Here is a 25,986-nt window from a genome sequence, read left to right as displayed (position 1 = left end):
GTGGACGATTTTTTTTTTTTTTTGATAGTTGCATTGTGTCTGAAGCAAAGCCTGTAGGACAAACTGAGCCTGGCTGGTTGCCATGAGACTGTTTAGCCCAGCTCTCCCTCTGTACTCTGACAGTGAACTGCATCTGCTCAAAAAAGGAAAAAAGGCTACACCAAAAATCTTGTTGTTTTGTCTGATTGATAAATATTATGGTATGAGACCCCCATCCTGATCTTATCTCACCGGCCACCCTTTTTCTGTTTCTGTCTGTCTGTTATTCTTAGTGAAGAAATCTTGGAGGTCCCTCACCAAACAGGTATGTTGTAAATGTATTTGTAATGCATGGTGTGTAGATATGATAGCAAAGTTCAATTATTATTTATAGGTAATATTTAGATTTGCATTTCATTGTATGTACAGTCCTGAGAGTGAATCATTCATCCCATATAGCATGTTTTGTCATGTTTTACAGGAGTTGGAGAAGATCTTGTCCGACACTCCACCAGTGTGGAAAGGAACATCCAAGCTGTTCCGGAACCTTCGGGAACAAGGTGAGTTTTGCATTCCAACTCATTAGAAATTAAACACTTTACAGGGGTCATACGCAAAAAAAAAAGTTTATGAGGCTGCATCTATGCATCTATCAAAAATGTAGTAAAATGGTTTGGGAGTCTGACTTGTAACCCAAAGATCGTGGATTAGAGTCTCGGTACCGGCAGGGATTGTAGTCCTCAGTGTCACATGATCCTATATAAATTATTCTAATATGCTGATTTGAACAGTATAGTGTAAAATGATATTATGTAAAAAAGATTTTGTTATTATGCTGTTTTTAAAAGTACCATGGCATTATCATTCTTTTTTGTTTGTTTGTTTGTTTCTTCACCACAATATCTTGACCTTCTTTGAATTATCTATTCATATACCAAGTAGAGACCATGGAATATGAATATAGAATTCATTTAACCTTTAGTATCAATGTACCGTGATATTACGACCTGATCAGTGTACCACAGTATCATCGTTTTATTTTATTTTTTTATTTATTTAAAGAGCATGAGAAGAGAACAATAGGGCTAAAAATTATTTCTCAGTGTAGTGGTGGCTGTACAGAATCATATGAAATCAAAGCCAGTCCTTCAGAGTTTAAATTGCCCATTCTTGTCTCTTTCTCTTTCTTGCTTGCTCTCTCTCAGTAGGTACCAGTCAAGCACAGGCCTGAGGCTTTCACTTCCTGTGAGCACTCCTAAAAATAGCTTGGTTCACTCTCTACATCTCGCTCTCTCTCACTCTTTCCATTTCCTCTCTCTCATTCTCTCGCTAGGTCCAGTGCAACATACATTCTCCGGGCAAAATACCTGCTTGCTAGCCAAAATGAAGATTGAAACCTAAAAACAGGGTGCAGAATTGCATTAATACTTAAATATTGTTGAAATAACAGCAGAAGCAAGCAGTTCTTCAGCAGCACAGCCACAATTAAAGGATTTGCTTGTGGCATGCGTAAAAGAACTTGCTCACACCACCAGCTAATTCCCAGTGGTGATAATTATATACACACACACACACACACACACACACTCCACCCTCTTACACTACAGCACGACTTTAAAAATAATCCCTCTGAATTCTGTTCTTCCTTGTATTATAGTTTTTTTAAATCATCACCTTAAATTGGCAGCAGTTCATTTATCTTGTTGGTTTCACTGATGTGGAGCCATGCATCCAGAAGATGCCCGTGCACAAGAAGCTTTTAGTTTGAAACAGCGTCAGATCTCAAGCTGTGGTAATGATAGCAAGCAAATGTTAATTGTGGAAGCTATGCTAACAAGATCCGTGAATGTGCTCAGGTCTCTAAGGAGCAGTTTCTAAGAGGATGCAAACTAAAGGGAAATCTTGGTGTAGAACTAAAAGGAGGCATGAGAAGTATGACTTTCAGTATGACTTCAGTATGACTTTGAGAAAACCATATAGTTAGGAAATTAATACAAATTAATGATTGTTCTGGTCCCACAAGCAAATACATGTTCTGTTTCCAGATTTTATTTTATTTAAAAAAATATTTATTTGCATTATTTTATTTATTAAATTGTTTATTTATTTAGATTTTATTGCAAACCATAAATTAATAATTTTATTGCAAACCATAAATTAATAATTATTAATATAAAATAAAAAGTTATGCAGTTATGCATTGATATGATAACTAACTAAACAGGCTTTTTTAAAGAAATTATGAGAAAATACTTCATGTCAAAAGTCATTCATCCATTTAAATGGTTTGTTTGGAAAAAATCTATCAGTTGCTATAAACCAACCAACCAAAGTTTCTGCAGGTCTTAAAATGCAGGTCCAAAAATTAAGGCCCTAAAATGTGCACTGCAAATAAAAATAATAATAATAAAAAAAAAAAAAATATATATATATATATATATATATATATATATATATATATATATATATATAAATGTCTTCCTTTTTGTTTTGTTTTCCAATCCAAATATCTAAACATTCTTAAATCAAGATACATTTTCTTAAGATGCAAAAAAAAAGACATGAATTCTTGTTTCCTTAGAAATTAAACAAATTTGATATATGCTTAAAACAAGAATATGAAAACTTGTTTACTCTTTGAATTAACTGTATTTTGTAACCACACTGGCAGATATTTATTCTTGCTTTAATAATAAACTCACTTTGTTTTAGTCAATTTCTCAGAAAACAAGTATTCTTATATACTGTAATTTTTCTTCTGAAGGTACATTGATTTGAAAATGACTGAAAAACAATTCCTAAATACCAAGGAAGAACATCACTTTTTGCAGTGTAATCAGAAGGTATAGAAAATATTTTCCATTGATGTTGTTATGCATCAAGTTCGGGATCCAGACCATTCTTCTCATGCCAGTGTTTTTGCATTGTAAATTGAGAACACTCGGTATGTGAACCTTTAAAAGTACGAATCATCTCATACAAACACATCAGATTTAGCATTTAAACTTAATGCATCTCTAGGAGCCAGGCTAAGTATTGAGACTGTGTTGAACAAGAATGAATAGAATGTAAAACAGCGCCAACGAGACCTGCTCAAAAAAAGATTTACTACATATGTAAGCACCATGTAAACATTAACAAAATTTCTACAACTAAATAGCAATGTTTTACTAGTTTAAAGCAGCTTTAGACATATATTGATGTCTTTAAATTTGTTTTAGATCTCCAGTGATAACCTTTGACCCCTAGTCTTCAGCTCTAATGTCAGCCACAGAATTGGCAGGGTACTGTAAAGGAATAGTTGCCTAAAAACAATTATGAACCCTGTTTTATTCCATGAAACACAATAGTAGATGTCAGTTTCAATTAAACATCTGGTCTGGCAAAAGGGAATAACGTCTTCTAAGGAAACTAGTAATTATGCCCAAATGTTCTAATCTGATTGTCTCTTCTGGCTCGAGTTGTCTTGCTCAGTGGACTTTTGAATGGCTCTGTATTGCTTGAGTGAGTGTGTGAGACTGCGGGTGTTGGGTTGAATTTTCAGTGTCAGGTTTTCCTCCCGAAGGCGCCCAGGCAGTGTCCCGTAACACTCAGTCCACTCACCCTGAACTATCTCTATGCCTGCTACTGTCTCCATGTCCCCCTTCACACAGAAGCTGTGGAGAGGAATACTTTCAGTGGAGGTGTAGGGAAATGTACCCCTTCTCTCTGCCCTCCCCCAGAGCCTTTACATAACACAACTTCCATCTTTCCATCAGCCCACCTCGCTTTGTCTCTTTTTGGCTTTTTCTCTTACCCTCTCTTTCCTTCGTACTATACTTTGCCGCTTTTCTCACGAGTCTAACAAAAGCAAGGACAGTTCCCTGTCTAAATGGGGCACATCTCCTGGTCCTGACGGATGCGTCTAGAACACCCTTATCCAAACAGAAGCCTTTGAACGCATCCTCCGTCTCCATGGCGGTCACACACAGTGTCAAAGTCTTCAGCTTGAGTGTGTGGGCCAAACGCAGGGCAAATGTTGCCTAAATGTAGACGGACACTTTAGCTGAGAGGCACCTTTTTAGATGTTATCATCATGAAAGTTGGTATTACTTGTCCATTTTTTGGAGCAGGAGAAGAAGGGAAAGGGGTATGTGACTCCATCTATCTCTGGAGGCCCCTAGCTTTGAAAATCAGTAAACATTTTAATCCAAGCTTCAGATGAGCCGCCTCCGGAGGTTTCAGTTTAGACAAAGAGTCAAAGAAAAAGGAGAGATTATAAAAAGGGAAGACGAGGCCATTTGTAGGTTGTTAGTGTGTAACTGTACATTAGGAGAATGGATGTGACCCTTTGATTTTTTCTTTTTCAGGCATCATCGCTTACACTGAGTATCTCTTTCGGCTCTGCATTCTGACAAGTGAGTATATGACCTCTATCCCTCTGTCTCCCTCCCTTAAACTTGCATTCTTATCCCATGCTTTATTTTTCCTTTGCCCCTCTTTTTTTAAATAAGCACAATATGCATGTATCCTATTTTAAGCATGAATTAAAGATCATCTAGTCCATGGAGGTTTTACTTCTAGTGGCTCGCAAGGCTTCAGACTTGACTTTATTTAAAAGGAAGATTTTACTTCTCAGGTTGCAGAGTTCTTAGGAATATCTTATTTAAATGTCAAATGTTTCTTATAAAATGATCTGGAAGAAATATAAAAAATATATTTGTTTAAACAAAAGAATATTCCTAAATTTACACATTTCCTAGTGTTTATCTCCAATTGTCAGTTTTTTGGTGTCTCGCATAACTATTTTAGATTCTTATATATCAGTAATTCAGTATTTCATATCACAAAATTTAACTAGTGGGGGAGAAAAATGTAAATTAAATATTGCATTTGTAAAGTATGCATTTTGCCTTGTGCACATATAAAGTTTCATGCACATTTATCATAGACACAAATGACACCTATGTTGTATTACACTAACTAAGATATGTGCATATGGATAGAATAGCCAAGATAACTTGATGGAAGAATTCCATGTTCATATTGAAATCTCAAACTTTGGTGTTATGTTACATTGTTGAGATCTAATCTGAAACTTTTTTTTATTTTATTTTTTTTTTAAGATAAAAAAATCTGCAACGCAGGAGGCATGATTAAAAGTCTTCATGTGATCTCCATTCAGTGTTTAGGAATAATAACTGATTTTGTTTAGTAAATCTAGTTTATGATTTTACATTCGTGCAGAGTTGTCTGATTAAGCTAGTGGTAACAGAAACACGCATGTTCTCACTGCTGCTGTTACTTGGGCAACATAACAAAGTGAAGACATGTTGCTCTTGACGGGTTCAAAAACATCTGAAGAGAGTGATGAAAGCTAAAGTGTATTGCGAGTTTTCAGAGCGATAACAGGTTCATAGAAATGTGGGCCTGGCCTCTGATTAAGCCACCTAGTGGTTGAATGTTTAATGGTGGTTGGCAAATTGACTGCAACATTTCCAGTGCTTGATGATATATATAAAATCTAATCTTTGGTTAAATTCATGCCGCAGCTTATTATAATAATATGACATTCTTTTCTCAACTGTTCTTCAGAGCCTCATGCAGGCTTTAAGATTGCCTTTAACATGTTTGATGCTGACGGTAACCAGATGGTGGATAAAGGGGAATTTCTTGTGGTGAGTTGATAGAGTATTGATTCTGTCCATAGATGTTTGTTTTTAAAAATAATATTTTAACTGACCATTATTTTTTTCAGGAATTTAGTTTATGATAATATTGTAATCTGTTTTACAGTCCCAGTTCTCCCAAAATGTAAATAAAAAATCACAATCCTGTATAAAAATAGTAACGTTACATATTTGCACATTTATAAAAACTCTTGAACATGATGATCAACATTTTCAGAAATGTTTTCCTCCTGTCCCTGAACCATTTGTTGGGGGGGATAAAAATCTTTGTTTACAATAGAAAGTGTCATAAACAGTATTTAAATATAAACAGTATTTAAGTGTTAATAATTATTGAGGTGTTGGCATTATCTGATTGGAGCATATTTATTTAGTCAGAAAGGGATTAATAGAGATACAGTTAATGTCTTTATAAAGCTTGTAGTTTGTTGTGCCAAATCATTAAAAGCGACCGCGTCGCTTCCATTGTGAGCGCGCATACCGCGCTCCTACATTTGAAATAACGAACTTGAGCACGCAAAAGACGCGATATGTGAACGGCCCCTTATGCGTGTGCATGAGCAGCGCTCGTTCTTGTTGTGTGTGTATGTGACTGACAGACAGCCCCCTGTAGCATGCATGAGATCTCGCAGATTTCACGGACAAACGTCTTAATAATATCGCAAATTAGAAATGTTTGGTAAGATAAAATGTGCATTATTACGCAAATCTTTTCATCATCGTCACTCTTTATTATTAAGCGGGAGTTTTCATACTGTTATGTCTTTGCATGGGCCGCACTCGTTGTGGTGTGTGTGTGTGTGTGTGTGTGTGTGCCCATCCCTATATACAGGTCCTTCTCAAATATTGTGAAAAAGTTCATTATTTTCCATAATGTAATGATAAAAAATAAACTTTCATATATTTTAGATTCATTGCACACCAACTGAAATATTTCAGGTCTTTTATTGTTTTAATACTGATGATTTTGGCATACAGCTCATGAAAACCCAAAATTCCTATCTCAAAAAATTAGCATATCATGAAAAGGTTCTCTAAACGAGCTATTAACCTAATCATCTGAATCAACTAATTAACTCTAAACACCTGCAAAAGATTCCTGAGGCTTTTAAAAACTCCCAGCCTGGTTCATTCAAAACCGCAATCATGGGTAAAGGCTGGTTCACACGGCAGGATAATTGGGCCGATTTTAGCCCCGATTCAGCCCTTCCGACAATCTTAGGATGCTCCGATTATCGTAAAATAATCTGATCAAATATTCCTGCCGTGTGTGGTGTGTTAAGACTAATCTCCTCTGCTCGGAAGAATGTCGGGACCGCTCCGATCTCAAATCGGGGATATCCAACATGTTGGATTTATTTTGCCCGATTTCTTCTCGTGTGTGGTGTCCCCCGAGGACAAATAATCACGCAGCCTGTGGACTGTGGCGTGTAGCCAATCAGAAAGCGAGGTGACGAGGCAGTGATAGTACCGGGAAACAAAATCAAAACAGCCGGCGTATATAATATAACAAATACAAATAAAGTCGATGGGCATAACTACATCCACAACTGCAGTCCACCAGAGTACATGGAAACTAATATATGAATGTTTATTTCAACGGTTATTAATCTGTGTAGTACGTAACAACATTTCTATGAGATAAAACAACAACTTATCTCCATATCATGATATAGCAAGTATAGTCCATGCTCGCGTCGTCTCCACCTCTTTGACCATCGCCTTTTCTTATTTTTCTTATGTTTTTTTCCCCGTTAAAAACAAAGCACAAACAATGGCCACTGCATCCTCTTTGTCCGCCATTATTGTTTACTCTAAAGTCACGTTTGATCTCGAGGGATTTTGCGAGATTTCCCGTCTGACCTGGGAATGCTCGGGAGTCAAATCGGTTCGTGTGTGATGTGTTGATATTGCCGTGTGGCTGCACACCACACACGGAGCGACCAAAACTGTTAGACCCGTGATTTTTTATCGCCGTGTGTGGGGTCTCTCAGGTTTGGAAAATCTGCCGACAATTTTAAAATCGTCCCGTGTGAACCAGGCCTAAGACTGCCGACCTGACTGCTGTCCAGAAGGCCATCATTGACACCCTCAAGAGAGAGGGTAAGACACAGAAAATTTCAGAATGAATAGGCTGTTCCCAGAGTGCTGTATCAAGGCACCTCAGTGGGAAGTCTGTGGGAAGGAAAAAGTGTGGCAAAAAACGCTGCACAACGAGAAGAGGTGACTGGACCCTTGGGAAGATTGTGGAGAAGGACCGATTCCAGACCTTGGGGGACCTGCAGAAGCAGTGGACTGAGTCTGGAGTAGAAACATCCAGAGCCACCGTGCACAGGCGTGTGCAGGAAATGGGCTACAGAGAAGCAGCACTGGACTGTTGCTCAGTAGTCCAAAGTACTTTTTTCGGATGAAAGCAAATTTTGCATGTCATTCGGAAATCAAGGTGCCAGAGTCTGGAGGAAGACTGGGGAGAAGGAAATGCCAAAATGCCTGAAGTCCAGTGTCAAGTACCCACAGTCAGTGATGCCATGTCAGCTGCTGGTGTTGGTCCACTGTGTTTTATCAAGGGCAGGGTCAATGCAGCTAGCTATCAGGAGATTTTGGAGCACTTATTGCTTCCATCTGCTGAAAAGCTTTATGGAGATGAAGATTTCGTTTTTCAGCACGACCTGGCACCTGCTCACAGTGCCAAAACCACTGGTAAATGGTTTACTGACCATGGTATTACTGTGCTCAATTGGCCTGCCAACTCTCCTGACCTGAACCCCATAGAGAATCTGTGGGAAATTGTGAAGAGAAAGTTGAGAGACGCAAGACCCAACACTGTGGATGAGCTTAAGGGCGCTATCGAAGCATCCTGGTCCTCCATAACACCTCAGCAGTGCCACAGGCTGATTGCCTCCATGCCACACCGCATTGAAGCAGTCATTTCTGCAAAATGATTCCCAACCAAGTATTGAGTGCATAACTGAACATAATTATTTGAAGAAAAACATGGTTAGGCCCTAGGCCCAGAGGTTCTTACAAATGCCAGCACTGCAACGATTGTGCTAATGTAAGACAAACCAAAATTTTTCATGATGTTGGTTCTCAAAAGTAATTCACTATTAACCATTTTATAAACTGCCAAACTACCTTTGTCATTTATAGATTGGAATGTCCTATGTGTGAAGTCTTTTATGTAGGAAGAACTAAGCGGCGTTTATTGGACAGACTGGCTGAACACAAATACGCAATTCGCACAGGAAACACCAACTATCCCATGGCAAGACACTATATGGAACATCACAATAGTGACCAATCCACCTTACAGGTCTGTGGGATTGACCACATTCCTTTGTCCTTAAGAAAGGGCAATAGGCAAAGGTAGCTGAATCAACGGGAAGCTTTCTGGATATTTCACCTACAGGCTACGAAATATCCAGGCTTGAATGAGGAACTTGGCCTTAGTGTATATCTTTGATGTTCTGTTGTTCTATGGTGGTTTGAAATTTATATACTATGCTTGTATTTTACTTTTATGGGTCACTGTGTTGGGTACAGGTATAGTCCTTTCATGAAGTTAGTTTTTGTGTGTACTTAATTGATTTGTTAAGAAGTGAAAATGATGACATCTGCTGTCTCTTGTGTGTACTAACAATTATAACCTTAGCACAACAGTTGATAGATGGAGGCTTCTGATTGGTGGACTGTTAATTCATAAGAAACTTTGTTTGTTTGAGATCTGTTTAACTCCCAGAAGAAGGCATGTAGCCGAAACGCGTTGGAGTTTTTTAGAAGGTTAATGTGACCAAGCCATAATAATAAAGGCTTTTTTACTTTTGTAATTGAGAGTGCCTTGGAGTTCCTTTTTCATTTATAATTATTTGAAGGTTGACTGTTTTTGTATTAAAATCACTTTTCTTCTATTGGTCGGATGAAATATGCTAATTTTTTGAGATAGGAATTTTGGGTTTTCATGAGCTGTGTGCCAAAATCATCAGTATTAAAATAATAAAAGACCTGAAATATTTCAGTTGGTGTGCAATGAATCTAAAATATATGAAAGTTTAATTTTTATTATTACATTATGGAAAATAATGAACTTTTTCACAATATGCTAATTTTTTGAGAAGGACCTGTATAAGTCGCATTTATTTAGAACCAAGCACCAAGAGAAAACATTACCGTCTACAGCCACGAGAGGGCGCTCTATGTTTTCAGTGTAGACTACAGGAGCACAGAGCAGCATAGAGCGCCCTCCCGCGGCTGGAGAAGGTAATGTTTCCTCTTGGTTAATTTGTCTTAGGTCATTTCTCTTTGTTCATGTCATATTAATTTTGATAAATAAGTCGCACCTGAGTATAAGTCGCAGGACCAGCCGAACTATGAAAAAAAGTGCGACTTATTGTCCGGAAAATACGGTATATCCTGAAAACATCAATTGGCCACCCACTGTAAACTTCCTCTAAACTTATATTTGTTTTGCCTGTCCCGGATGCATAACACTTTTTATCTCATTCACATGTCCAGTTTATCAAGGGCTGTCTGAGAGGGAGCATCATCCTCTCTAGGAGGCTTGCGAAAGTGTGCCGGCTGTCATGTGGTTAAACCACTTTCTACCCTTTGCATGTTTAACCTGTCTTTGTCCATCTCTTCTTATGTTATTATCTCCTTCCTCTCCTCTTCCGCATGCTGTGACCTCTCCTCTCGTCTCTGTGTAGAGTATACAGCTCTGTGGATATCAGGTTGTCCCTGTAAACAGCGTATGTATCTCCCCCAGCTCTCTGACCTGTGAACTATAACCTCTGTGTGAATTTTGGATGATGGGTAAATGAGAGAGATCTGCAGATGACTGAATGAAAACGTGGAGGGAGGTGGAGTGGACCTCAGAGGTCAGAGAGCATGTGTGTGTTTTGCCACAATCAGTCTAATTTGATTCTCATTGATTTTAGTTTCTTTAAACACAGCGTGTCAGTTACAAACTTCATCAGTGGGCTATAAAGAACAGGTTAGGGTAAGAGTGGGTGAAGATGTTGGTGTAAAATGTGTTTTCTATTGAGTTAGCTCTGGAGTCTTTCACATTCACTTACGTTTAGTCACTTGTATTACATCTCTCTTGTTCACTGTGTAATGTTTCTAAATTCAAAATATCCCTGTTGGGACTTCTGTCAAATTTAGCTCACTTTAGTGGACAATTCTGTCCACACAAAAACACATAATTCCACTTTCACATTTAACTCCTGCACAAACGCTTTTGTATATCAGTGAATCTGGTACAGAAAGAGAGACAGATTGAAAGACCTTGGTCCATTATAGTGACTCCTTACAGCACAAGACTGATGTGAGAAATATATTTCCTGTTTTCCTTATCCTGATGTGACAGTATTAGCCTCTCAGCTTTTGTATTCAATAAATCGGTACAAAATAACTGACAACAAATCAATTGTTGAATACTTGAATGCGCTGCCATGTTGTGAAGCACATATGAAGTCATTTGTTTTAATTACTCAAAAGTTCAGAAGCAGTTATTCTGCTGATATCATGGTCAATGTGTATCACACACATACACACACAAACACACAAACTACACACCATATAACCACATACAATTAGCATTTGGCTAACATCAACAAGTTCCCCCTCCTAGTCTTCATATTAATCCTTATACAGTATATTTGACTGGTTTAGGTTGCTGAATTTGCTATATTTTTTCATGGTTGAGAAAATGACTGAGAGACCACCCGACACATCCTCTTATTAACCATGTCAAGAAACTAACATGATAACAGCTTTCCATCTCATGCTAAACCCTCTGCAGGTGCTAAAAAAAAGAGAGTCAGGAGTTAGTGCCCAGGAGCTTCTGGGACATGCTGAGACGTGGTGCGAGCCAAGCCCTGTTTTCTGACCTGGCAGAGGTACAACCATAGCCCTCTGTCCTCCTGTCTCATTCCATGTTTTTATTCATCCCTAGCTATCCCTAACACAGTGTTCTCACCGGTAAAAAAAGGTACATCATATCTGTCATTCCTCCTTTTACCTTATAAAACATCATTGTCATTTAATAACCCTGGAATATTCTTTTATTTAATAAAAAAAAAAAAAATCAGTTTCTTATTGTGTATTTTATCAACTGCTGATCTGCTAGAAAATATGTCTTTGATGCGCCATTCAAAATAAATAAAAACACGACAAGAGATGTTTGTTACTATAAATTCATCTGTTAGAAAAACATTAGACTGTGTGTTTGTGTGTGTTGGGGGGGGTGTTTCTTTCAGTGTTCATTTAGTATTATTTTTACATAATAATGCTATACATTTTATATATACTTTTATATACACCCTCAAAAAAAAAAGGTTCAAAAGTTGTACCTAAAGAGTCAATATTAAAGTGTACCTTTCGAAAAAAGATAAAGATAGGTTTAATTATTATATATATTTTTGTTCCATTTACATTTTAGTTTAATTTATTTTTGAATTACCTGTAAATAGTTGCATTACATTTTAATTTTAGTTTAATAAAAAATTTTTATTATTATTACTATATAGGTTTAATTTTTTTTTTATTCATTTATGTGTGTATAATTTGTAAATATATGCCATATTTCAAAAGGAAGTTTTGATTATGCTGAATACTAAGAAACAATAAAAAGACCGGTTTAGGTTTCAGGTTTAATATGATTTTTTACAGAGAATTTTGCAGAGAATTGCTGTCTTTTTTAATACTTCATCATTAACAGTTTTTTGTCATCTCAGCTTATCGATTTCAGATTTTTTTTGCATGTGCAGTTTTTGCATTTAATCGACTGTGAATCATAACAAGCTCATATTGTATGCTCTCAGCGGTGAGGCACATTAAAGGCCTTTGTTTATGCACTGATTCAGAATAAGTCTGCTCATCCTGACGGTGTGTTTGTGATCTGATGGCTAATAGAGGGCGTCAGTAGGAAGCAGGAGTTTTAATGATTATGGAGAGCTGTGTACAGATGCCCTGTATTTACTTAGTCTGTTTTTCACAATGAAAGGGTCATTTCAGCTTGGCTTCCTCAGATGACACAGCAGTTAGACAGGTCTGTTTGTCTGAGTTGACAACTGCAGGGTACCAGACATTGTGTATCTGTGGGCTAAAGGGCGCATGCTAGCATGTGTGGAAGTGTGATTGGGGTTACTCATCTTAAAAGTCGACAGCAGTAATGACTGTTTTTATCGCTGTTTTTAGATCAAAGAGTAAATCGCTTCAGGCAATGTCTAAGTCACACTGTGGGCCCGGCTGTGGTGCTACATGGAATGATGACCTCACATTAATGGTTTCCTGTAACCACAGTGTTGTGATGTCACACTTCCAGCAGATTGATGATGAAATTGTGAAAAGAAAAAAAATAACAGCTGTAAATGTTTTAGATAAATGAAAGATTCATCAATCCATCTGTTTCAGTCACATGACTTTTATGCTTGCCTGCCATAATTATGACCATCAGCGAACAAAGTAATAGGGTGAAAACAAAAAATGCATGAGCAAAATACCAAGAAAAAATTAAAATTGGACTTGATCCATTCCTGTGTATACCTACACTTACATATGCATCACACTAATAATGTTCTTTACCATAAACTCGTCTACAGTTGTATGTACAATGTACAATGTTGCAATATGGTGTTTTTTATTAATGTTTTTTCTTATCATAACACTATGTTGATAAAACAGAAAACATCTGCAATATGTGTCTGAATTGATCTGGCTAGTGAAATGGAATCATTCCTTCTGTCATTTCCTGTCTGTCTTTAACTTTCCACTGATTGTCTCTTCATGGATAGGATTTTAAGCTAGAGGTACAGCAGTGGCATGGACTTGCATTCTGGCTGACTTCATTGCACTGAGGCCCATGGGGAAAAGAGCTGTTTAGTGTTTTTGGCTGGTTTTACCTGGTTTCAGCATGATATGCTCTTCTTGCAGATGAGGGTGAAGCATGAAAAAAAAAAATCAACCACCTAAACTGGCCTTGCACTTTTCAGCCACCTTCCTCCAGAGGTTTTATTGCACTAACTTTTCCTGAGCTATGCTTGAAAAAGGAATCATGATACTTAAAAGATCGCTCAAATTGATCTTGAACATTAGCTTTAAACAGTTTAAACAATCTGAAGATTAATTCCAGAGAAGTAAAGGTGGGATTTGCTTACATGTGTGCATTTCCTTCACAAATCTCTTGAACGTTTGCTGGGGAATTGCATGCGATATGGATGCTTTGTGTATCTTTTGTTGTCATGTCTTGGTCTATGTGCTCTACATTTCCCTTGGCTTGACACTGTGTACACCTGGTATTCATGTCCAGTCCTTACAAACGATTTTAGTGAACGGCTCTCTTAAAACACATTCAGCGGTAATTAAATAAAACAGATGTACACAGGGAGTCTATATAAGTGTGCACATCTGGCATGTTTGTGTGCATTTCTGTGTACAATTGCATCTTTGTTGTGTTTCTTTTTCAGTCTAATATACAATCTTTATGCCATTCTAATGCACGTCTTCTCAAAACATGTCCTCTGTAGGCTCAGGAGAGAAAAGATAAATGAATGCACAACTTTAGGCTCTGGATGGCTGGTACTCTGAATGGCTACGCAAGCCTGTGATAGACTGATTTCTTATTCAGACACAAGGATTTTGTCATAGTTACTTCTTTCTTGTTTTGCTCTCTTTATTGCCGCTCCTCACCAATCACAGCGTGCCAATGAGAACATGATGATTGACAGCAATCTGCTTGTGCACTTCTTTGGCAAGAAGGGGAAGGCTGAGCTAACATTTGAGGACTTCTACACGTATGACAATTTTAAAAAAAAGCTCTAAAAACATGACATTTATTCATCTCCATTTGGCAAGGATGGATGCATGACAACTAATGTCCATCAAGCAGGTAGAAGGAAATGCTGTCGCATGAAAGCTGGATGTGGCATGATAAAATGAAAAAAGTCTTTAAAGACATGTCTCATGCTCACTACAGCTGCAAAATACAACAGAAACAGTATTGACATAAAATATTATTACAATGTAAAATAACTTTTTTTATTTTAATGTAAGACTACAGACTTTGGTTTCATCATTCTAATATGCTGATTAACTTTCATTATATTGATATATATATGTTTTGTAAGATCGTCAATGTTTTACTATTTTGTTCAATTTAATATATCCTTACTGAATAAACATTTTCATTTCTTTATTGAATAAAAATGTAAAAAGACTTACAGACCCCAAACTTTTAAATGGTAGTATAAATGTAAAAGGTACATTTATCATGGCCAGTCATTACAAATGACAGAAAGTTCAATTTCATTGGTCCACATAAATGTACGTTAAACTTTTTAGATTTTTACATGGGCAAACACCATCGACATTTTTAATTCTTTCCACTCTGACTTTTATTGCGGTCATTGGTCTTTCAGATTCAAGGATAATATGCAAACTGAGATGTTAGAGATTGAGTTCCTGGCCTATTCCAAAGGCATGACCACCTTCAGCGAGGACGACTTTGCACGAATCTTGCTGCGCTACACTAACGTAGAGGATATTCGCAGCTATCTGGAGAATGTGCGCCAGAGTGCATACCTAATGAGAAGGTAATGAGTATTGTCACCTAGCCACTAACTTCTCCCCCACGCTCATACTTTCACCCCTTCAAACGACTCATGTTTCCCCTCCTCCAAACAGCTTTACATGTACAAGAAAGTTTCTAATTCAACACTTCTGTGCCCTATACAAGGAAATTCAATTATTAAATTAAAATTAAATTAAATTAAATTAAATTAAATTAAATTAAATTAAATTAAATTAAATTAAATTTTAATTTTTAATTTAAATTTAATTCAATTATATTATTAAAAATAGACCTACAAATTAAATTTACACATTTACACAAATTTGTTCTATCCATTTATAAAATTATCTTATCCAGAGCAAAACTGCACACATTCCCCCAACTTGAGTGGTCATGCACCCTTGAATGCTCAAATGCCCCATAGTGAGTGTGTGACATTTACATGTGGAACGCAGTTTAATCTTATAGTCTCTCTATTCTCAACCCTCCACAACTAATGTAACTCGTTCATCCTGTGTATAGTCATTTTTCTTAATATTACCATGTTTGTATAAAGGATCAAGTATCAATATATGAAATTCCTTTATTTTTAAGTGAAGTGTTCAAATCCCTTTCTGGCCCACTGTAGTTGTGTAGGTGTGGTGAGTATGTGCTTGGGGCAAAGTTTGTGTTTGAATACAGATTGTGATGCTGTCCATCTAGAGGGTCACCTGATGTCGGTTTCTCCATGCCTGACTGCTCTCTTTTAGCTCTTTCCCATCCCATCTGAGGGAACTGTTTGTGTTGAGGATATCAGGTTTTGGGGCCCCTTTTTGAGCAGTTTGTACATTTGGCTAGAATGACTTCACCCTCCTCTGGAATTCCCACGGAATAGACCCCTAAACTCACCTTTATGGTATTTTATGGTTTTCCAACTCAATCCAACAAAATCCAGCTTTAAATATCAAACCTATCCAACAGTTAAGCCTAATATGTAACTAGAACTATGTTAAATACTCACCAGAGAGGTTTATGTGGATTACCGTACCTGTGACAAGACTTTCCTGTGTTTAAGGTATTAGCTACATAATAACCATTTATCTTTTTTGCAACCAAAAAGCAGGTCTGTGTTAATACATCTGACACCCTCGGGTGAAAGATTTAATAACTAGATTTTTGTTTTGACAGGCAGGACAATATGCTGCAGGTTTTGGTTCACTCAATTCCAAAATGCAAAAAAAAAAAAAAAGAAAGAAAGAAAGAAAGAAAGAAAAGAAAAAAGTATCATAAATTACTCACCCTCATGACATACTTGTTTACTTTTCTTTCTTCTGTGGAACACAAAAGACGATATTTTGGAAAACGTCTTGGGTGTTTTTTGTCCATACAGTGGAGGTCATTCGGGTCACATGTCATTTGGATATAAAGTTCTTCAAATTGTTTCGCAGTACAAAGATATGCAGGTCTTCAGGGTGAATGGCGACAAATTATTTTGGGGTTAAATATAGCAAAACTTTGGGGGTCAGGATTTTTTCATTATTGCAAAATTTTCTGTTTCAAATATTAAATAGCACAACTGTTTTCAACACTGATGATAAATATTTCCTGAACATCAAATCACCATATTAGAAGGATATCTGAAGGTTCATGCGACAAAATATGCAGCTTTGCATCACAGGAATAAATTACATTTTAAAATATATTCAAATAAATATATAAATAGATATTAGTAATTCACAGTATTGCTATTTTCATTCAAATAAATGCAGAATAGGAGACTTCTTTTAAAAAATCATACTGACTCCAGATTTTTGAGCAGTGTTTTTAAGACATTCTTGTATTGTGTTGTCAGTCAAATTCTAAGTTATCTATTGCTTCCAGTCTATGATGTCATGGTTTTTGGCTGACAATTTTATGACATTGTGCTATAAAATGACTCATGCCTTTCATCATTGCATGTGTCATTGTGTGCTGTGTTGTGCACACACATCATCAAACAAGCATGAGCGGCACAGCATCGGAGTCCTTGTGCATACAGTATATAAAAAAGTTGATTTATTTTTGTCCATCAATGCATTTGTCTGTTCGGTACAGATTTGGTTGTATATGAAATGAGAACTCTGCTTGTGTATTCTGCATGATGTCATGTCACTCACAGATGGCAGCTCTGTCTGTTTGATTGAATATCTCAGATTTTAAGATATAATTTCCCACTATTTCCTATCACTTTTCTTTTGTTTCATGATCAGGGCATCATCTTTGATGAGTTCAGGTCTTTCTTCCAGTTCCTCAATAACCTTGAAGACTTTGCCATTGCCATACAGATGTTCAGCTTTGCCTGTCGTTCCATTGGACGAGGTGAAATACTTACTAATACTTAATAGGGATAGTTCACCCAAAAATTACAATTCTGTCATTGATTACTCACCCTTATTTCATTACACACCCTTTATTCATCTTTGAAACACAAATTTGAATTCACAAATACCACTGATTAATGAAAATGTAAAATGCAAGTGTCATGATTCTGCCCTCGTGTCCTTGATTTTTCCTAGTCTTGAGGCAGGATCATGACAGACCCGTGTTTTGTGTACAAGCACATGGCCTTGCCTTTGGGCCATGTGCTTGTGTTGTCTCGTTCCCTTGCCCCGCCCCCCTTGTTAACCTAGTCGTGTCTTGATTGTCCCATCTGTGCCACCTGTCGTGTCTTGATTGTTTCCCCTATTTAGGTCTCCAAGTGTGCTCTGTCTTGCGTCGGTTCATTGTGATTTGTGTACCTCATATGTGGTCATCATCCGTGATTGTACTTTGTCCTTGAAACTCCTCGAAGTCTTTTGTCCTGCAGTGAGTGTTTGTTAGTAGTTAGTGTTCAGTCTTTGTTTACCTTGTTTATTGTGTTTAGTAGAATTATTTAGTGTTTACCCTAGCCCTTGTTTTCCCCCTCGTGGGTTTTTATTTTCCCCTTTTTGTGAATAAACCTGTTTGTGTTGTAAATCCTGTCTGCACCTGAGTTCCTCCCTTACCAAAACCCTGACAGAATGAACCGACCACCAAGGAACTCAGCAGACAGGAGGCAATGCTGGATGGCATCAGCCAGCCAGCGAGATTGTTTTGAGGGCTCTCGCCTTGTGGTGTTCCGGGGGACCAGGGGAGGTCGTTCCGGAGCGAGCGGGCGAGAGGAGGAGCCCCAGAGGTCCCCACCTACCCAGCTGCCGGCGATCCCGGAGGGTCGTGTCCTGGCCGTGGCAACCCTGGGGGGTCAGGCAAGCCCCTCCCAGAGTCCTGAGGTGCCCTCCTCAGCCAGCAGTCTCCCCATGAAACGAGGGAGACGGTTTTCATGGGAGTCAACTTCTGAGTCTTCGGCGTCCGAGACTGCCCTGCCCGAGACCAAACTCCCCCAACCCGCCTCTGACCCAGCTGTGGCCTCTGCACCGCGCCCAAGGAGGAAGAGGAGGAAGAGGGGGCCTGCCGGTCCTGTGACCCTGTCTCCTCCCGTGCCAGCAGCGGAGAGCGCTGGCGTGCCCGTGCCAGCAGCGGAGAGCGCTGGCGTGCCCGTGCCAGCAGCGGAGAGCGCTGGCGTGCCCGTGCCAGCAGCGGAGAGCGCTGGCGTGCCCGTGCCAGCAGCGGTGGGGGCTGGCGTGCCCGTGCCAGCAGCGGAGAGCGCTGGCGTGCCCGACCCAGCAGCGGTGAGCGTGCCCGAGCCAGCAGCGGAGAGAGCTGGCGCGCCCGTGCCAGCAGCGGTGAGAGCTGGCGCGCCCGTGCCAGCAGCGGTGAGAGCTGGCGCGCCCGTGCCAGCAGCGGTGAGAGCTGGCGCGCCCGTGCCAGCAGCGGTGAGAGCTGGCGCGCCCGTGCCAGCAGCGGTGAGAGCTGGCGCGCCCGTGCCAGCAGCGGTGAGAGCTGGCGCGCCCGTGCCAGCAGCGGTGAGAGCTGGCGCGCCCGTGCCAGCAGCGGTGAGAGCTGGCGCGCCCGTGCCAGCAGCGGTGAGAGCTGGCGCGCCCGTGCCAGCAGCGGTGAGAGCTGGCGCGCCCGAGCCAGCAGCGGTGAGCGCTGGCGTGCCCGAGCCGGCAAAGAAGAGGGCAGTATGCAAGTCGGCAGTCGTGAGAGCGCAGGAGAGTGCCGCGGCCGACTCTGCAGCAAAGACTTTAGTTCAGTGTATCTCATCTCGTAAGGAGATGCCAATTGTCTTAGCGGCTAAAGCCTTTTCTGATTATTTGTCTAGTCTTGTCCGTATCCTAGAAGTCCCCGTCAGTCCTGTCTTGTCCTCAGACCCTGTCCCCAGAAATCCCGAGTGTCCTGATGTCGTCTCCCCGTGTCCCGTGAGTGTTGCCCCGTGTCCTGCTGATGAAGTCATGTATCCTGTTGATGTGGCCCCGTGTCCCGTAGATGTCCCGTGTCCTGTTGTCCCCCCGTGTCCAGTAGATGTTGCCCCGTGTCCCGTAGATGCCCCGTGTCCAGTAGATGTTGTCGTCCCGTGTCCAGTAGATGTTGTCGTCCCGTGTCCAGTAGATGTTGTCGTCCCGTGTCCAGTAGATGTTGTCGTCCCGTGTCCAGCTGTCGTCTCCCCGCGTCCCGTAAGTCTTGCCCCGCGTCCCGTAAGTCTTGCCCCGCGTCCCTTGTCTGCTCCTATCATGCCCCCTGTCAGTTGTCCCGAGACCCCTCCCCGCCCCTCACCACCCAGACCTGCCCGTACCCCCCGTCGTCAGCCTTCGTCCTGTCCTCCTAAGATTCCTGCACCACCCACCCACCCTGGTCTGTCCCCCATGAACTTTGTGGTCCCGCCTCCTCCCCTTCCCTGTTTGTTTTTTTTGATTTGTCACCCTAACCCTGCCGTCGTGTATTCATGTCTGCCTTTGTTATTATTTGTCATGTCTTGTTGGTTTGTGTCGGTGTCCCAGTCCGTCATGTCTCGTGTTTGATGTTCCCTTGAGGAGCGTCTGGAAGCCGCTCCTTAAGGGAGGGGTTCTGTCATGATTCTGCCCTCGTGTCCTTGATTTTTCCTAGTCTTGAGGCAGGATCATGACAGACCCGTGTTTTGTGTACAAGCACATGGCCTTGCCTTTGGGCCATGTGCTTGTGTTGTCTCGTTCCCTTGCCCCGCCCCCCTTGTTAACCTAGTCGTGTCTTGATTGTCCCATCTGTGCCACCTGTCGTGTCTTGATTGTTTCCCCTATTTAGGTCTCCAAGTGTGCTCTGTCTTGCGTCGGTTCATTGTGATTTGTGTACCTCATATGTGGTCATCATTCGTGATTGTACCTTGTCCTTGAAACTCCTCGAAGTCTTTTGTCCTGCAGTGAGTGTTTGTTAGTAGTTAGTGTTCAGTCTTTGTTTACCTTGTTTATTGTGTTTAGTAGAATTATTTAGTGTTTACCCTAGCCCTTGTTTTCCCCCTCGTGGGTTTTTATTTTCCCCTTTTTGTGAATAAACCTGTTTGTGTTGTAAATCCTGTCTGCACCTGAGTTCCTCCCTTACCAAAACCCTGACAGCAAGTCTGGGACTTAAAATCTAATTTTAAAAGAAAAAAATTAATACCAGTTTTTGAAATCAGTGTTTCACTTAAATAAATACACCTAAATAGTTTTAAAGCAAATGGAAAATATTTTGAAATAGAAAAATTCTAATTATTTATTTATTTACCCCCCCCCCCCCAAAAAAAAATGTAATGTTTTGACCTGCCATTGTATCCTCAAAATGTATTACAAATTAAGAATGAATGTGATTTATGAATGTGTGTGTTTGTCTTTTTCTGCCTTCCAGATGAGTTTGCTCGTGCGGTATATGTCGCAACAGGCCTCAAGCTGACCCGTCACCTGGTTAACACCATCTTCAAGATATTTGTTGTGGATCATGATGATCAGCTCAGTTACAAAGAGTTCACTGGTATCATGAAGGACCGGCTGCACCGTGGAGGCAGGGGAAGAAAGAGGTGTAGGGGAAGAGCGGTGCATCATCCTTTTTGTGCTTTCAAATTTCATTGTGATATAAGGACAGTAGCAGTGCAGCTGTAGCGCCACCTAGTGTTAATTATGTGTATTATGTGTAATCTGAACAATGAAACCTATAGCTCCCTGTAGGTTTTTCATTATTATTAGGACTAGTTCTAAACCCACTGTCAAGTAAACATAACATTTTCTTCGGATATTCTACTAGGCATAACAGCATTATTATTTTGTTGTTGTTGTTGTTGTTGTTTCTTGTAAAAAATATTTTTTATGAATTAAAAAAAAAAAACGTTTCCATTTAATATAGCTAGTTATTGTTTGTTGATAATAACAAATTAGGATTTTTTAATAGTCATTTTGTCAACTACTGAAGTAATGAATAATTCTCTCTTTTTGTTCCTGCAGGGTTATAAGGCTGTAGAGCGTTTTACTTCATTTAAACCATGTCTGAAGAAGGAACTGGCAGGCAGATCTACGTTTTTCCAAAAAAGTATCTCATGACTGTATTTGATCAAAAAATTGTAAATCTGTAATATTGTAAAATATTTTTACATTTTAATATATTTTTCTTTTGATTCTTGAATTTACTGCAATCTTCAGTGTCACAAGATCCTTCAGAAATCATTCATGCTGATTTGCTGCTAAATAAACATTTCTTATTATCAATGTTGAAAAACCGTTATGCTGCTTAATATTATTAAAGAACATCTTTTATTGGAAATAATTTTTTTTTGGAACAATGTAAAAGTCCTTACTGACACTTTTGATCAGGTAAATGCATCCTTGCTACATGAAAGTATTAATTTCTTTAAATAATACAAAATAAATAAATAAATAAATTTAATGGTAATGTATTCTCACCACTTATCTCACCATCTATTTTATATATATTGTACAGGAAAATCTTGATTTAATGAGTGAATATATAGGTTTAATTAGCCCCCCCCCCCCCTTTTTTTTTTTTTTTTTTTGCACAAGGTGAACGGTGTTCAGGATGTGTCTTTTCTTTCTAAGAAAGCAACTGATTTATCTGCTCTGCAAATGTTTGAGAGAGGTTCCCTCATGAAATCTACCTCTTCTTCTTCTGATTTTGAAACCTTGGGAATGAGATGATGTCCCTGCGATCATTGCTTTGCACTGCTTGTTCTAGTATCTGCACAGCCCGGCTTGATCAAACTTTATTCTGTAATCTGCTCCAAATACAGTATGCTTATAACCTGGGAGCTGGTACAAGTTCAATGTTTTGTATGTATTAAAGTTTCACGTGGGTGTTTTAGAAAGGTAAAGAGATTTTTAAATGCATTTGTAGTTATTCATTAAGGCCTTTTATTCATTATATTTATACTAGGCTATTATATTGCATTGTACCTTATATTTTATTATGCCAGTTATAAACAAAGCTATTATTATTATTATTATTATTATTATTATTATTTTGTCATTGTCAGGATTGTTTAAATGTACAGAATCATCCTGTGTGAAAAGGGTAATACTTTATTATCATAATCATAAACTGGGTTTATAAGAGATTATGGGGCTCGTGTAGCATTAATTCCAATAGCATTGCCTTAATCTTAAATTTTTTTTTTTTTTTCTCACACAATTGACTTATTTTTAACAAAATGATTGTGCAAGATTGGTTTGCCATCTAAGGCAATTAACATCAAAGTATTGCATTCTTTTTAAGACTTTGGAGTGTTACCCCTTACAAAAGGAAAATATATACCAAAATATTTCTTAAAATATATTGTGATATATTGTAATATATTATTTTCCCTTTTTATTTCCATATATGTTATATATTTGAATACATTTAATAATATATTGATGATACATATATAATATATAGCAAAATATACAAATGATTGCCGCTTTCAATATATTGCAATATATTGGAAAAAATAAATATATGCTTAATATATTACATGATATTTTCCGATATACTGCAATATATTTTTGTTTCATAAGGGACAAGCTCTTGGTGCATGAATAAGATCAATAAAGTTGCGAAGACTAAAGTCTCAAATCCAAAGAGATATTCTTTATCAAACTAAAGACTCTGCCACGCCCCCTAAAACGGCTCATTCAAACACGCCCCACATATCTAAGTCAGTATGTGGAAATATTTGTGTAATGCCGCCCAAATGAAGAAGGCGCGGTTTCAATAACCACAGTGTTGAATCATACATGTCAGGGAGATGCTGTGTTTACCTAGGCAAAAGCAAAAGAACTTTTTGGCCTTCCGAGAGTACATGCATTTAGGAATCTTTATGGTTAACGTACTTACAACAGAACAGCAACACATTTTATGGACGACCGTTTCGTGAACCTAGGAGAGGAGGTAGCTAATTCTGACTTTGCTTGCTACGACAATCTGACGCTTCTGAATCAGCTACTGTAAGTATGTTATTAGTTTAAGTATTTGATATTGACCGTTCAAATGCGGAGTTTTGTGCGTCGTGTGTGTGTGTGTGTGTGTGTGTGTGTGTTTGTGCGCGCGCGCAATAATGATCTGTAAAAAAAAGCATCGCCCTTATGAAAGGAAAATATATTTACCAATATATTTCTTAAAATATATTGTGATATATTGTAATACATTATTTTCCCTTTTTATTTTCTAATATCTTATATATTTGAATACATTTAATAATATATTGATGATACATATATTATATAATATATTGCAAAATATACAAATGATTGCCGCTTTCAATATATTGCAATATATTGGAAAAAAATAATATATATAAGAATATATGCCTAATATATTACATGATATTTTCCAATATACTGCAATATATTTTTGTTTCATAAGGGCGTACCCATTTAAGATGGATGTCTTCAATGATTCTGCGTGACATATAATACCCATATAGTCGGTAACGTTACTTAAATCCTTATTATAATATAATTTAGCCATGCATTCTGTCATCTGTGCATATTTAAATATAATTTATAGAAACAAATCATTTCATATTTTTATAGAAAATTTTGAGAAGTGAATGATTAACCTACAATTATTATGATTACAATCACTAACTGAATAAAACAATTCATAAAAAAATATGCCAACACCCTGATCATAAACTTCCAGATAAACGACATAATTCGACATAAAATAATTTGCAATGGCATAAACAAGTATGTTTTCATTAACTTTCACAATAAATTTTTCATTTGTGTTATACGTTTTCTTTTACTGTCTATGTTTGAGCCCCGTCCCTGATTTTTGAAACGTGCCGTTGGCTTTATTTGGATTTTACATTTATCTTAAAGAGTGTCTTCAGAATAACGCAAGGTCTGTTTTCTGACTTATAACAAATATTTTTAAAAGCTTAACTGGATGAAAACAAATCTAAACAGAGAGTTCTTTCCTCAGAACCTTTATAAAGAGTGTTCGGTTTCTCTCCGGACATTTGTTATTGCTGTACCTGCACTGTACCAGAAATAAATACAAGGTTTTTAATTTTGTTTTTATATTTATTTTTTGGTATTTTTAAAATTCATTCACACATTAGTATTGTGTTATAGAAATTTAAATGTGTGACGTTCTATTCGGCTTTATTTGAATTTTACATGTATCTTAAAGAGTGTCTTCAGAATAACGCAAGGTCTGTTTTCTGACTTATAACAAATATTTTTAAAAGCTTAACTGGATGAAAACAAATCTAAACAGAGAGTTCTTTCCTCAGAACCTTTATAAAGAGTGTTCGGTTTCTCTCCGGACATTTGTTATTGCCGTACCTGCACTGTACCAGAAATAAATACAAGGTTTTTAATTTTGTTTTTATATTTATTTTTTGGTATTTTTTAAATTCATTCACACATTATTATTGTGTTATAGAAATTTAAATGTGTGACGTTCTATTCATTTTTATTGAGAAACGCATATGCTCTCTCTTGATTGGTTACTTTTGTCTGGCGCTGTATCTTGAGCTTGACGTGCATTATGGGTAACTGTATGGTTGTTAATAATATAAGTTTATATATATTGTTACTACTTTAAAAAATAAAGTATTTAATATTGTTTATATTTTATATATATTTATAACAAGAACGATTAGAACCATTTTAATAATTCCAATAGAATTTGGTTTTGACTGTTGTTTTTCTCATCGATGATTAAATGTGAGCTCATCAAATATGTGGAAATGTGTCATTTTAACAGAGAAACCGTGTTAATTTTATGTGAACCGACATAATAAGTCAATATTTGTGTTATTTACAAGTGTTTTATGCTTCCATGATTATGAGAATGCTTGTGTTTTAGATGTTACTTTCCTCACCGCTGTTTCGTGTGCAGTAAGGTCGCTCGACCGTTGAACACCGTCTGTGAGACTCGGAGTATCAGGATTGACTCGAGCTGCTTCTGCTGAGTGAAGATTAAGACTATACTTTCAGGGATCATTTCTATAGTTCTTAACTAGGAAATGTGTTTCGAAAGTGATGCGTCTCCCACACCACGATGAAGAGATTGGATACTTTCTTCTGAGCGTGAATCGGATGTAGAGTAATGATTTGGTTCATACGCTTTACATCATTGATGAACGTTCCTTGCTGCAGTCATGCGGTTTGGAGGAAGAGAGTATGATCAGAGTGGTTTGCTATTGGTTAAAATAAGAGTGAACTATTATGGCTATTAGTTTTAATGGGAAAATCTGAAAGAAGTGTTAACTGATCAATTTGACGTAAGCTGTTACATTGTTTCAGTTGGCGTGTTCAGTAAGAGCATGAAGTTAAATACGTACCGATGATTTTTTTTAAAAACTCATTGCATCGAATTTGATGCATATAGAAATTGGTATAAACACGTAATTCGTGAAATAGAAGCTTTACATACAATTAAGAATGT

General features: G+C 38.0%; 1 non-coding gene and 1 pseudogene across 1 annotated transcript; both read left to right on the top strand.

Moving 5' to 3' along the window:
* The first annotated feature begins 223 nt into the window (after window positions 1-223).
* LOC127983659 (calcium uptake protein 3, mitochondrial-like) lies at window positions 224-21,858 on the top strand (annotated as a pseudogene).
* Window positions 21,859-25,519: 3,661 nt separating this feature from the next.
* LOC128021268 (small nucleolar RNA U3) lies at window positions 25,520-25,735 on the top strand. The gene has a single exon (XR_008185503.1). It is a non-coding gene; the product is annotated as a small nucleolar RNA U3 (small nucleolar RNA).
* Window positions 25,736-25,986: the final 251 nt, after the last annotated feature.

This window comes from Carassius gibelio, chromosome A1 (assembly GCF_023724105.1).
Source record: "Carassius gibelio isolate Cgi1373 ecotype wild population from Czech Republic chromosome A1, carGib1.2-hapl.c, whole genome shotgun sequence".
Lineage (NCBI taxonomy): Eukaryota > Metazoa > Chordata > Actinopteri > Cypriniformes > Cyprinidae > Carassius > Carassius gibelio.
Note: the sequence above shows the minus strand (reverse complement) of the source record. Positions and strands in the feature narration are given on the sequence as shown.